This window comes from Bos javanicus, chromosome 2, assembly GCF_032452875.1.
Source record: "Bos javanicus breed banteng chromosome 2, ARS-OSU_banteng_1.0, whole genome shotgun sequence".
NCBI classification, from domain to species: Eukaryota; Metazoa; Chordata; class Mammalia; order Artiodactyla; family Bovidae; genus Bos; species Bos javanicus.
The window spans coordinates 84,982,927-84,997,384 of NC_083869.1; the positions used below are offsets into that span (position 1 = coordinate 84,982,927).

General features: G+C 40.3%; 1 protein-coding gene across 2 annotated transcripts in view; it reads right to left on the reverse strand.

Annotated features, from left to right (window-relative positions):
- HECW2 (HECT, C2 and WW domain containing E3 ubiquitin protein ligase 2) overlaps nt 1-14,458 on the reverse strand; it is a 445,768-nt gene that overhangs the window by 170,629 nt on the left and 260,681 nt on the right. The gene's annotated exons all lie outside the window — the stretch shown is intronic.

The window sequence follows — 14,458 nt, forward strand, 5'->3', positions numbered from 1 at the left end:
ACCCTCTTCCAACAACACAACAGAAGACTCTGCACATGGACATTACCAGATGGTCAATACCAAAATTCTTTGCAGGCAAAGATAGAGAAGCTCTATACAGTCAGAAAAAACAAGACTGGGAGCTGACTGTGGCTCAGATCATGAACTCCTTATTGACAAATTCAAACTTAAATTGAAGAAAGTAGGGAAAACCACTAGACCATTCAGGTATGACCTAAATCAAATCCCTTACAATTTGACAGTGGACGTGACAAACAGATTCAAGGGATTAGATCTGATAACACAGTGCCTGAAGAACTATGGACAGAGGTTCATGACATTGTACAGGAGACAGTGATCAAGACCATCCCCAAGGGAAAAAAAAAATGCAAAAAGGCAAAATGGCTGTCTGAGGAGGCCTTACAAAGAGCTGAGAAAAGAAAAGAAGCTAAGACAAAGGAGAAAAGGAAAGATATAAACATCTGAATGCGGAGTTCCAAAGAACAGCAAGGAGAGATAAGAAAGCCTTCCTCAGCGATCAATGCAAAGAAATAGAGGAAAGCAATAGAATGGGAAAGACTAGACATCTCTTCAAGAAAATTAGAGATACCAAGGGAACATTTCATGCAAAGATGGGCTCGATAAAGGACAGAAATGGTATGGACCTAACAAAAGCAGAAGATATTAACAAGAGATGGCAAGAATGCACAGAAGAACTATACAAAAAAGATCTTCAAGACCCAGATAATCACAATGGTGTGATCACTCACCTAGACATCCAGGAATGTGAAGTCAAGCGGGCCTTAGGAAGCATCACTATGAACAAAGCTAGTGGAGATGATGGAATTCCAGTTGAGCTATTTCAAATCCTGAAAGATGATGCTGTGAACATGTCACACTCAATCTGCCAGCAAATTTGGAAAACTCAGCAGTGGCCACAGGACTGGAAAGATCAGTTTTCATTCCAATCCCAAAGAAATGCAAGGCCAAAGAAGGTTCAAACTACTACACAACTGCACTCATCTCACATGCTAGCAAAGGAATGCTCAAATCCTCAAAGCCAGGCGTCAACAGTACGTGAACCTTGAATTTCCAGATATTCAAGCCGGATTTAGAAAAAGCAGAGGAACTAGAAATCAAATTGCCAACATCCGTTGGATCATAAAAAAGCAAGAGAGTTCCAGAAAAATATCTACCTCTGCTTTATTGACTATGGCAAAGCCTTTGACTGTGTGGATCACAACAAACTGTGGAAAATTCTTCAAGAGATGGGAATACCAGACCACCTGACCTGCCTCCTGAGAAATCTATACGCAGGTCAAGAAGTAACACTTAGAACTGGACGTGGAACAACAAACTGGTTCCAAATCAGGAAAGGAGTATCAAGGCTGTATATTGTCACCCTGCTTACTTAACTTATATGCAGAGTACATCATGTGAAATGCCGGGCTGGATAAAGCACAAGCTGGAATCAAGATTGCCAGGAGAAATATCAGTAACCTCAGATATACAGATGATACCACCCTTATGGAAGAAAGCAAAGAAGAACAAAAGAGCCTCTTGATGGAAGTGAAAGAGGAGAGTGAAAAAGCTGGCTTAAAACTCAACATTCAGAAAACGAAGATCATGGCATCTGGTCTCATCACTTCATGGGAAATAGATGGGGAAACAGTGGAAACAGTGTCAGACTTTATTTTTCTGGGCTTCAAAATCACTGCAGATGGTGATTGCAGCCATGAAATTAAAAGACACTTACTCCTTAGAAGGAAAGTTATGACCAACCTAGACAGTATATTAAAAAGCAGAGACATTACTTTGCCAACAAAGGTCCATCTAGTCAAAGCTATTGTTTTTCCGAGTCATGTATGGATATGAGAGTTGGACTATAAAGAAAGCTGAGCACCAAAGAATTGATGCTTTTGAACTGTGGTGTTGGAGAAGACTCTTGAGAGTCCCTTGGACTGCAAGGAGATCCAATCAGTCAATCCTAAAGGAAATCAGTCGTGAATATTCATTGGAAGGACTGATGGTGGAGCTGAAACTCCAATACTTTGGACAACTGATGCGAAGAACTGATTCATGGAAAAATCCCTAATGCTGGACAAGATTGAAAGCAGGAGGAAAAGCAGATGACAAAGGATGAGATGTTTCAATGGTATCACCAACTCGATGGATGTGAGTTTGAGTGAGCTCCAGGAGTTGGTGATGGCAGGGAAGCCTGGCGTGCTGCAGTCCATGGGGTCACAAAGAGTAGGACACAACTGAGTGACTGAACTGAACTGATTCATAATGACTTATTTAATGACTTGCATTTACAAGGCAGAACTAGGGAGAAGAGTGGGCGGGTGGAAAGTAAATGGCTGTCTGGGCTTAGCCAGGTTGGTCACTGAAGTGCCAAAAGACAAAACTGCAAAGAACAAAGAGTATGATTGTTCATCAACCAGCAATGAGATGACACACAAAAAGAGACTGGATGAGCTCCTGTCTATAACATTTTATATTAGAAAGAAAAAGATGAAGAGCTAAGCTGATAGAATACAAGAGAATCAAGATGGGGTTAAGAGAGGGGATATTAAGCTAGGAAACTGAGTCAAGACACAGCACAGGTTTGCCATGGATAGTGTTCGGGAAATACCAAGCAAGTCAGCACATTGGCTGAGATAATTGTTCACAATGGTCAGCAGTGGGTTACCTTGACGCAACATAAGAGAAGGAAAGAGGAAGAAGGACAGAAAGGACAGATCCAAAGAATAGGCCTGAAAGCAGCATTGTCTCTAAGCTCTCTGACTTCATGGCACTAAGAAAATGGTCATATTTGTAGGATACACCGGGGTACATGAAACAGACATTGACCACGTTAAGTTGACGGCAGGGGTACTCTGGCTGCCCCAGGCTCTGCCCCACCATGAAGGCAGAAGGGATTCATGTTCTTTAACTTGCTCACATCACTCTAGTTTGAAGCTCGGTCCTAAGGTCCTGGAATAGGAAATGAAACTAAGAATGTGACAAAGAGACCATTCAGAGTTTTACAGGTACACAAGTGTGTGCGCAGAGACACTGGCTCTTAAAGTCAGATGCACCTCATTTTCATCCCCAAACCTCTTTCCTAGGAGGGAAGATTAGGCATACACTTTAACTGAGAGCTGAAATTAAGCAGACAGGGTGAAGTCAGTGATCCACTAGAACAGGAAAAGTAGAAAACAGGTTAAAAGTCCAATGCATAGTCCTGAGAATAAAAACCTCAATTCTTAAGAGCATAAAAGAAACAGAAGGTGGTCCACGGGAGGGGTCAGATAATCCAGCTCTGAGGGATTTCTGTCTGTGGTTTCCCTTGGAGCCCACTGGTTTTATGACATTGAGAAGTCGAAGAGGTCTGGGAGGAGTGGTCCTTTCTGCTGTCTGTACTCAACACAGCATAAGTCAAAGATTCTTTACGGTGAAAGGCCAAGAAGCAGTGTCACCTCCTTTCAGAAAAACAACACAAGGCAATCCACTCCATTCCATCACAGAAATACAACCACACTGATATTTAGAAGGCACTCAAGTATCACCTAAAACTGATTTGAAAGATGGCATGTGGCTCCTCGGGGCAGATGCTGCTCACTGCCCCTCCCTTGAGCCTCTTCTTTGTCAACTGAACCCCAATTCTGTCCAAGGTAACAATGTACCCAGTTAAAATAGTTACCCTTAAATGCAGCTAAGGGTGGCATGTGGCCAGTGCATGTGGGTTGAATTCTACTGGGTGGGACTTCTGGGGGAGCTATTATTATTAAGATTGATAAGAGGACACTCAATAATCTTTTTGCTCTCCCCTCCCACCTCCTCTCTCCTTAGATGAGAGCCACAAGCTAAGGATGACAGAGGAAGAAGCTAGAAACATCCATGATGATCCTTTGAACCCTGAATGGCCCTCAGACTTCTTGCTACTGAGGCAAAAATAAATTCCTAGTTATTTAAGCCCCTGTGGTTGGGTTTCTGTCATTTGTGGCCGAACAAAATTCCTAACAGACACAATTACCATCCTAAAAGTCATTCAGTGATTTAGACCCATGAGGCCTGACTTGAACCAGAATCACTGAGACTGTATCACTTCTCCAGTTTAGACAACAAAGGTAGCTTCTTCTCTAAAACATACTTTAATGGGCAAAGTTGCTTGCACAGGAACAGAGACTCTCATGTTTTCACAAACAGATGTATTGTACTAGCTGTTGGTCACATGGAAGGCTTCAGGAAGCTGGACCCTGAGGGGAGCAGAACACAGGCACAGGGAGTAGAAGGTGTCCGTCCAACTGTTCAAAATGCCAGACAGCCATGCACATGAGAAGTTTTCTGAAAATACTGTTGTGTCAGTTTCCTCTTGAGGCCTCAGGAAAGACAGGCAACAACAAATCTCATTTTAGGATCACAACGATAAAATGCAACTTCCACAAAATTATACGTCTTAAAGTGTGACCTCACCGTAAGAGGGTTGTCACTTCTACTATTACTAAACTTTTTCTCCCAAGCCATCAGTTAAGCCAAACCAAGTATACACTTCTGACATATTAACCCTAGGGAGATGGAGCACTGAAGAGCAGAAACAGAGGGGAGGGTGGGGGTAATGAGATGAGAATTATCATAAGAGGACTTATCTCCACACAGAAGTGATTCCTGGGGCTTGACACAACCCTTTACATGTTCCCTGGAGGAGAATCATGTCAGAGAACCAGTGCCAGCATCTCCTGTTCCAAAAAGAGCCACTAGTAACTTTTTCTTTGCCTATTATATTCACTTCGAGGTAGAAATACTGCACTGCATGAATATCCTCCCTTGGTCTCAGAAGTCAGAAATAAGGGAGAACAAGTTATGGGTGCTTCCTCCTCAGACCCTTAACCAAGAAAGAGACCTAGAGTAAGGTGTTCAAATCACCTACCAGCTCATGGGTTAGCATAAACCATATATCTCTGACTTCAGCTCCTATCGTTGGTTTATAGGCAATATGGACGACTCGATTTGGTTAAATTTATGATATTTAAAGAAATAAAGCCTAGTCTCTGGAAGCAAAATGTTGAAAAGGTACCGTGATCATTCAGACTCATAAGGAACTCAAACGTCCCATATATGATGGGAAATGAATCAGAATTAGGATGAAAAGGCCCAGAGCAGATGCTTGATGGGTCTGCTCTTTTCTTTTAAGCCCCAAATGTCATAGTGAGAAACAATCCTGTAAACCTTCATGGGGAAGGTCTTATTCCCACCATGCATAGTGTCTGTCACGTAGGAGTTACCCAAGTTGGTTAATATTCTGGCTATTCTACATGGAAAATTTTCTCTGATGAGATTATATTTCTGATAATTCATCATCCCTGACAGACAGTAGCACTCTTGACATTGAGTGACAGTTACTCTTAACTGAAGATATAAAATTCCTAGAAATAAACCAGTGTAGGGTCACAGAGTAGGGTCACAGTATTTTACAGTAGTGTTCACAACCTCCACAGCTCCAGCTCCCACTGCCATGAGACAGCAGAACTCTGGCCAGCCTGGTGGCACCATTCTAAAAACTAAATAGATGACTCATCCTTTGTCTTTGTTTCAAGAACACTGATTTTAATTTGTCCTTCAGACTAAAACTTTTTAAAAGTTTTAAAAGTCGGTTTTAAAGTTGGTAAACACCTTCAATTAGGTTGCAATCCGTTCTCACCTAGCCAAAGAACACCTTCTTAGTGACTGTGGTTCTCTGCTCAGATCTGCTTTTCATGGATATTTGAGGACAGAATATTTTTTCCCAGATTGTGTAACTTGTTTTTCTTTACCCTCATTTAACATCTATTTTAGGCAATTTAATCTTTCTTAAATGCCTCTACTCCAAAGAAGAAAAATAATTGAATATAAAATACTATACCAAAGAAAGGGTTCTAAATTCCCTAGATGTTATCATATAGATATAATATATGCATCTATTTCTTCCATTAATTCAACAAAGATTCTGAGAGATCAAATAAATGTCATTGCTCTTTAAACTCAATTATCAATTGTTCTGTTTATACTTGGCCACTTCCCTTCCCCATTTCTCTTAAGAACTGTGTACATCTGTCCTCATATCCTCTAATTTTTACCCTATGACTTAGAGCAAGGTACCGTGCATTCTACAACATCCAGAACATATGATATGAGCCCCCATCTCTCTGGTTTCTCCATCTCCCTACTGTCATCTTTTCTGTACCCATATCTTATTTCTTGCCCAGAGTTCTAGGCAATAATGGTGGTGCCCTTGACTCAAACACTTCTATCAGCACCTTCTCTCACCTTGACCATTAGATTCTTCCTCCCAACTTAGAAACACCTCGGCCTCCATGAGGTATATTTTCCTGCTTTTGCTCCTTGCCCCTTTTCTCATTCACATTCTTATTTTCCTTCCTACCAAGATTAAAGTGTCTGTTACAGTTACAAATGAAGTTTATATTCTTGGAGTGTATATTCTAGATATTTAGGTAACTTTCTAGCTGGAATATAATCATAAAAACATTGGAGATGTTTAATGCATGTACTTAAATATTCTTCTCTAAATGGTTTGGCAGAGTTTATATAAAGCTTGCCTACTCATGTCTCTTACATATTCTTTGTTCTCTTATAAATCTAGTTGGCAGTACATTTTCTCTAAATATATAGGCATAGCGCACACCCCAAAAGCCATAAAATCCTTCTAATAAAATTTTCATACCTATTTGTGAATATTGTGGGATCATAATCAAGAAAATTCTTAAAAATCTTTACTCTTGCCTTATTTTAGCAATCCATGATATTTCCCAACTGATTTCATTTACTGTTTTTTTAAAATTACAGTTAGCCCTTCAACAAAGGCAGAGGAACCAGAGATCAAATTGCCAACATCCAATGGATCATCAAAAAAGTAACAGAGTTCCAGAAAAACATCAATTTCTGCTTTATTGACTATGCCAAAGCCTTTGAATGTGTGGATCGCAATAAACTGTGGGAAATTCTGAAAGAGTGGGGAAACCAGACCACCTGACCTGCCTCTTGAGAAACCTGTATGCAGGTCAGGAAGCAAGAGTAAGAACTGGACATGGAACAACAGACTGGTTCCAAACAGGAAAAGGAGTATGTCAAGGCTGTATATTGTCACCCTGCTTATTTACCTTATATGCAGAGTACATCATGAGAAATGCTGGGCTAGAAGAAGCACAAGCTGGAATCAAGATTGCTGGGAGAAATATCAAAAACCTCAGATACGCAGATGATACCACCCTTATGGCAGAAAGTGAAGAAGAACTAAAGAGCCTCTTGATGAAGGTGAAAGAGGACAGTGAAAAAGTTGGCTTAAAGCTCAACATTCAGAAAACGAAGATCATGGCATCTGGTCCCATCACTTCATGGGAAATAGATGGGGAAACAGTGGAAACAGTGTCAGACTTTATTTTTCTGGGCTCCAAAATCACTGCAGATGGTGATTACAGCCATGAAATTAAAAGATGCTTACTCCTTGGAAGGAAAGTTATAACCAACCTAGACAGCATATTGAAAAGCAGAGACATTACTTGTCAACAAAGGTCCATCTAGTCAAGGCTATGGTTTTTCCTGTGGTCATGTATGGATGTGAGAGTTGGACTATAAAGAAAGCTGAGCGCTGAAGAATTGAAGCTTTTGAACTGTGGTGTTGGAGAAGACTCTTGAGAGTCCCTTGGACTGCAAGGAGATCCAACCAGTCTATCCTAAAGGAGATCAGTCCTGAATATTCATTGGAAGGACTTATGCTGAAGCTGAAACTCCAATACTTTGGCTACCTCATGTGAAGAGCTGACATATTTGAAAAGCCCCTGATGCTGGGAAAGATTGAGGGCAGGAGGAGAAGGGGATGACAGAGGATGAGATGGTTGGATGGCATCACCGACTCAGTGGACATGGGTTTGGGTGAAATCCGGGAGTTGGTGATGGACAGGGGGCCTGGCGTGCTGCGGTTCATGGGGTCACAAAGAGTCAGACACGACTGAGCGACTGAACTGGAACTTCAACAAAAGCAGGGGTTAGGCAAACTGCCCCTCTCTGCAGTCAAAAATCAACCTATAGTCAGCTCTCTGCATATTCAATGGGTTCCTCCTTATCCACAGGTAGTTTCACATCCACAATTTCAACCAACCATGGATCGTGTAGAACTACAGTATTTATACTGAAAAAAATCGAGTATTAGTAGACCTGAGTAATTCAAACCCATGTTGTTCAAAGATCAGCTGTACTCTTTAGGGCTACCCCAGTTAATTTTGTTTTTAATACTAGAACTACTTACGTTAAGTCTACTTCTCCAAGGGAAAAACAAAGTATTTGGACCCAGGAATAAAGGAGCAGGCATATAAGATTACACTACACAAAACTCTCTTTCACTAATTATAGAGTACAGTAGCTCAGAGAACTTTCTCAGATTTGGTTAATTAGATGAGAAACTGTCTCTTTCCCTTAATGAAAACCACATGGTTTTACCTTGTCTTAAACAAAATCTCTATATAAGCTGATTTACCAACATCTCCTACACATTTGCTTCCCAAGTGTCTCAGTGGTAAAGAACCCACCTGCCTATGCAGGAGCCACAGGAGACGTGGGTTCAACCCTGGGTTGGGAAGATCCCCAGAGGAGGAAATGGTAACCCATTCCAGTATTCTTGCCTGGAAAATGCCATGGACAGAGGAATCTGGCAGGCTACAGTCGACGGGGTTGCCAGAGTCGGACATGACTGAGCATGCCTGCACCTTCCTCTTCAGCTAACTGATCCTCCAGGGCAAGGATTGCCTAACTCCATGGCTCACAATGAATACTGTGGGATTCTCCAAAACACAGATTTCTAGTTAGTAGGTTTGAGTCAGGATGCAGGAATCTGAATTTTAGCAAACACCTCATTCAGTTGATTCTGATACAATACTACAAAAATACCTCACGTGGAAAAAACTTGTTCCATGGTAATCTCCAGGGAAACTGAGCAGTCACATCTGCCATGCACATCTCATTAATCACTTCCCTCTCATTTGTCAGTTTGTTCCATCCTCCTTTCTTTCCTTCCTTCCCTTGAATGGTTTTTGTTGACCGACTACTATGAAAGCCAATACCCCATCTCCTGCCATAAGGAGATGGCAGCGTAGTAGGAAAAGACTGGCATTTAAGGTACAACGCAATACTAAAACTGCTAGGATAGAGGCGTGCATACTTTGTAAAGTATTAAAGGAGAACCAAAGAGGAATGATCAGCATTCCCTGTGACTGTGTATAATGAATACGGTGCTGGTCTATCAAGTTTGAAACGTCTTTGGGAGATGAATATGGAGCTATACTTTCGGAGATCTACACATTTAAGCTAGTCATTAAGGTATTTCAATCTGTTTCTCCTTTCTTCCTTGGAAAGGAAGGTTAATTATATTTATTAACTTACTATATGATTGTAAAGATTAATTTTAAAAAATAAATTATTTTAAAATGCCACTGAGACCTAAAATAACATAAGCATAAAGTCTTTCATGCACCAAACTCTTCCTTCCCCATAATATTTCACACAGAGAGATAGTGTGAAAGTAATCTTTTAAAGATTAATTTTTTCTATATGATTTTTGGATTCCAGAAAATGTCCTATGAATAGGTTTTGAAGATAATAAAAATATATATAGGTGAGATGACCAGACATATCAAACATATCCAAATATAATTTGGATTTGAAAATGTTTCTATGTCTATATTAATATTTCTAAAACCTCCATACAGTACTGGAGATAAAACAGGAACAAAAAAAAGTATTCAAAGTCCTCACATTTCTATCAGCCAATCTAGGGGAATTGAAAAAAGATGAGAAATTTTGTGAGAAAGATGCCATATGACAGACTGTGCCAGAGATGAAAAATGATGCTTACAAATTTTCTTCTGCTCCAAAGCAATTGCTCCCTATATTTTCTCATAAAATGTCATAAACATCTAAATTAATGTAAAATTACTTTGGGATACAAATTGAATATCCCTACATCCTAGATAAGATCATAAAGGAGCCTCAATTTATTCTAGCTACACTCAGAAATTAGATGCCTTGTCTAGGATTTGGGATTTAGAAAGCAATCCTAAACTATTAATACAATTTGAAACAAAATGATCATTCTAGACCTGGGCAAAAACACACCTTCACAGGGGCTGTGTGACTGTTAAAACTCTGCAAATTTACCTGCAAGTGCTAGGCAAGTTATGTGAGAGGAAAACTCTGATAATGACTGAGATTTGAACTAAGCTGCAGGGAAGGGGTGACTCTACCACTGATTGTACCAAAGAGAGCACCAGTCTTATTAAGCGCTATGAGAATTCCCTAACAAACTGCCTCATGAATGGGCACACTTTACATTTGTTTTTAACCCGATGTCCCTAGATTCCCAATTCTGTACACTAACACCCTCTCTGAGTGGGGAAAAAAGAAAAAAGAGTGTGTATATCAGACATATTTAGAGACTGCAATGATGATACCATGTTATCAAATGAGAATGTCCCCACTGGTGACTGTGGCTTTGGAACTACCTGAATGGCATTTTTCTCAGAGAGACCAGAAAGTTTTGCTGATTATAATGTGCTGGAAATGAGAGAAAAAGACAGTAGCACATTACAGGACAGAAAAAGCAACAGGGGCTGAGAAGATACGTTTACAGGAGGGAAAGGTCTGCCCTTGGGGATGTTTGCACTGAAGTCTGTGTCTCACTGCCTGCAAGGGAACAAGGGAGCATTTGGCATGGGGATGGGGGAGTGGAGTGGGGTGCATATACTGATTCAATGCCATACACACCCACAGTATGAGAGAAGTGTGTTATTGTTGTCTCCACAGGAGGCCTCACCAGGAGTGGTAGAGCTCAATCCAAATTACGTGTTTCAGTAGATCCATGCTGGGTGACATAATTTATAACCAAGTCCTAAACCATACCCCTGAGGTCTCCTCAACATTCAGACCTCCATACATGCTGGGCAGAGGCTGGAGGCCCTGCTAAGCAACTTCCTTTATAAAATACCTGATCCTAAACTAGTCAGTTAAACCCTCATTTTGACAAGGAAGGAGTGAGGGAACCACCAACAGATCAGTGAGAAGAAATACTTGGACTCATTTCAGTAAATACCTCCCAAGAGTTTCAGTCAGAGAGGGTTTATAGAAGAATTCATTTTAAACACAGGCATCCCAGGTGGTGTAGTGGTTAAAGACTCGCCTGCCAAAGCAGGACACACAGGAGACACAGGTTCAATCCCTGGGTGAGGAAGATCCCCTGGAGAAGGAAACGGCAACCCACTCCAGTATTCTTGCCTGGAGAATCCCATGGACAGGGGAGCCTGGCAGGCTACAGTCCATGGGATCGCAAAGAGTCAGACACACGTGCCTGCATAATGTTTACATGTAAAAAATGGATCCCTATTTCTTTCAGAGTAAAATTCGAAGTCTTTACAGAGGTGAACAGTGTCCTACAGGACTTGGCAGCCCCGGTCTCCACCCCTCAAAAAATTACAGCTCTGAGTTCATCTTTCCCTACTCTGCCCCTGTACACACTCTATCCACTCCAGCCACAATGGACTCCCTGATAGTGAAGGGGATCCAAGTACACCATGCCAAAATATGTCACTGAGCTAAAAGTAACTAGCTTTCTGCTCTCTTCTTTAAATCTAAAAGCAAGACCCAATTTTCCATCTCTAAAGTCTTCCTCTTCCATACTAGAAAGAGTAAAATGACTCAATCACTACTCACCAAAGGAGAAGGATCTAGCTTCAGTCTGCATAACAAACCTTCCTAAAAACCCTTAACTGCCAGTAGTTCCCCCCTTATATTTACCTTCCCACAATTTACCACTCCTAGAAGCCAACTCCTACTCCCTTTGTCTAGTTACGTCTCCACAATTTATTGCCCTTTGTTAAAGTAGCATATAAGCCCAAGTTTAATCACTCTTTCTGGTCTTCGTGTACAAGAAGGCTTCGTGTAAGTAGAAATAAAAATTTTAACAGTTATTAAAATTTGTGTATCCTTTTTCCTCTTAATCTGTCTTCTGTCAGTCTAATTTGCAGGCCTGGTAGCCAAACCTAAGAGAATAGAGGAACATTTTTTTTCCTCCTCTGCAGTATCCTCAAAGTTCTGTTCAGGATTCTGCCTCAGGATCTATTTGTCTGAAACTTTCCCCCCATATATCCATATGGATCAGTCCTCTCCTTAAATCATTTTTCTTTTTTGCTTGCACATAACCATCTCAATGAAATCTACCCTGACTGCCTTTAGCATTCCTGGAGTATCTTACCCTACTCAATTTCCTTTCCAAAACCCTATCACTATCTAACACAGTATATAATCTATATATTTGTATACTGTCTTCCTCTCCAAGAGGTAAACCCTAAGAGGTCAAGAACTTTTGTCTATTCTGTTTACTGATGTATATTAAGTAACTGGAACAATATCTGGCACATAGTAGGTGGTCATATTTAGTTGAGTAAGAGATGTCTTCATATATTCTTTTAATTATGATGCTATAGCATTAAGTGAATATCAGTATTATACTGTTAAAATATACAAAGGAGGAAAAAAATTCTCACCAAGGAATGCATAAAACCTTTTTTAAAGAGATCTATGTCTTTTTCAAAATAGAGAAAACCAAGGACAATATTGCTAAGTTCTATTCCACTAACTTAACAAGATCAATTTACTTAAACTCTCAATCTATATAACTATAATTTTGTATTAATTCAATCAGTGATACGCCTAGTTGACATTCAACTCTGTTTATATCTTACAGGCTGTCACACCAATGCACAAAAAGATGAATTAGCTTTCCTCAGAACACATGATCAATTTCTCACAAAGGTCTTTGAAACATATTAAACAAGATTTTTTCCTGATGAAGACTTTCAGAGCATTTCTAAATTAAGATTTATCTTTTTCCTCAGCTGAATGTTTTTCTATAGGAAACTCAAATTCCTTGATAATACATCAAATGGAAAAATCACTAAAAGTTTACTTACATCAAATACTCTATTTTATTTGGCTATTATAAAAATTTATAATAAATATCATTGTGAAAAAAATATGCAATTTGTAATAGTTTTAGTCAATTTCATGTTAGAAATATAAGCAGGAATTAGGCACTCTGTAAAATTTGAGACTTAAAAATGAAGTATACACTGCTGTCAGTACATAATTTTCCCTAACAGTTTGCATGGCTATATTTCCTCCAGCAATTATACTTTTACAATGAGAATGTAAGCCTAAACTCCTTTAAAGGGTCAAGCATGGTCAGCATATGGTATCTTGGTAAACACCTTGGCACAAGATCCACTTTAGGAATATTATGTAACAATGACACCGAAATACCACAATTCCCTTCCTGGTACCAAAGCTTACAGGTTAAAACAAAACTTCCTATTATTAAAGAACTTTCATGAGAAATAGTAGGTAAATGATATTTTTCTAAAGGTCCATAATTTGAGGCAAAACTATGACAGGCTAACAAAAGTTAGAAGGGAGACTTTAAGGCCTAAAAACAGAAAGAAAACAATTACAGAAGTGATGGTGGAAATGAAATTCAAAATTAATTCAACACATATTTACTGAAAGAAAGCTGAACACCGAAGAATTGATGCTTTTGAACTGTTGTGTGGGAGAAGACTCTTGAGGGTCCCTTGGACTGCAAGGAGATCCAACCAGTCCATCCTAAAGGAGATCAGTCCTGGGTGTTCACTGGAGGGACTGATGTTGAAGCTGAAACTCCAATACTTTGGCCACCTGATCCAGAGAGCTGACTCATTTGAAAGTACCCTGATGCTGGGAAAGATTGAGGGCCAGAAGAGAAGGGGACAACGGAGGATGAGATGGTTGGATGGCATCACCAACTCAATGGACATGGGTTTGGGTGGACTTCAGGAGTTAGTGATGGACAAGGAGGCTTGGCGTGCTGCAGTTCATGGGGTCGCAAAGAGTTGGACTCGACTGAGCTACTGAACCGAACTGAACTGATATTTACTGAGCAAACCCTCTCTGGCAGGCCATATTCTAAGTGACAGGCATTTGAGGGGGAATAGGAGAGTCAAAGTCCCTGTCCTTGTGGAGACTTTGGTCCAGTGGGGAAAGCGATGAATAATCAAACACAAAATAATGTGCATGCCAGGTAGTATAGTAGATATAATGTAAAGTCAGGTGGTGGTAACATGACTTAAAGAAATACAGCCAGGGAGCAGGAGGGGAGTGAGGTTGGTGGAAGAATACTATTTTCCATTGGCTGTTGAGGGAAACATTTGAACAGGGCCATGAATGAAGTGAGAATGTTTTCAACTGGGAGATTTGCAACAAAGGAAAATCCAAGCACCCTGACACAGGACAAGCCCTCCACGTTCCCAGGAACAATAAAGCGAAGCAGAGTGAATGATGAAGCAGAGAGTAGGAGAAGATGAGCTGGGAGAGGTGGGCAGGGCCAGCTTGCAGACATGGATAGTAATAAACACTAGAGAGT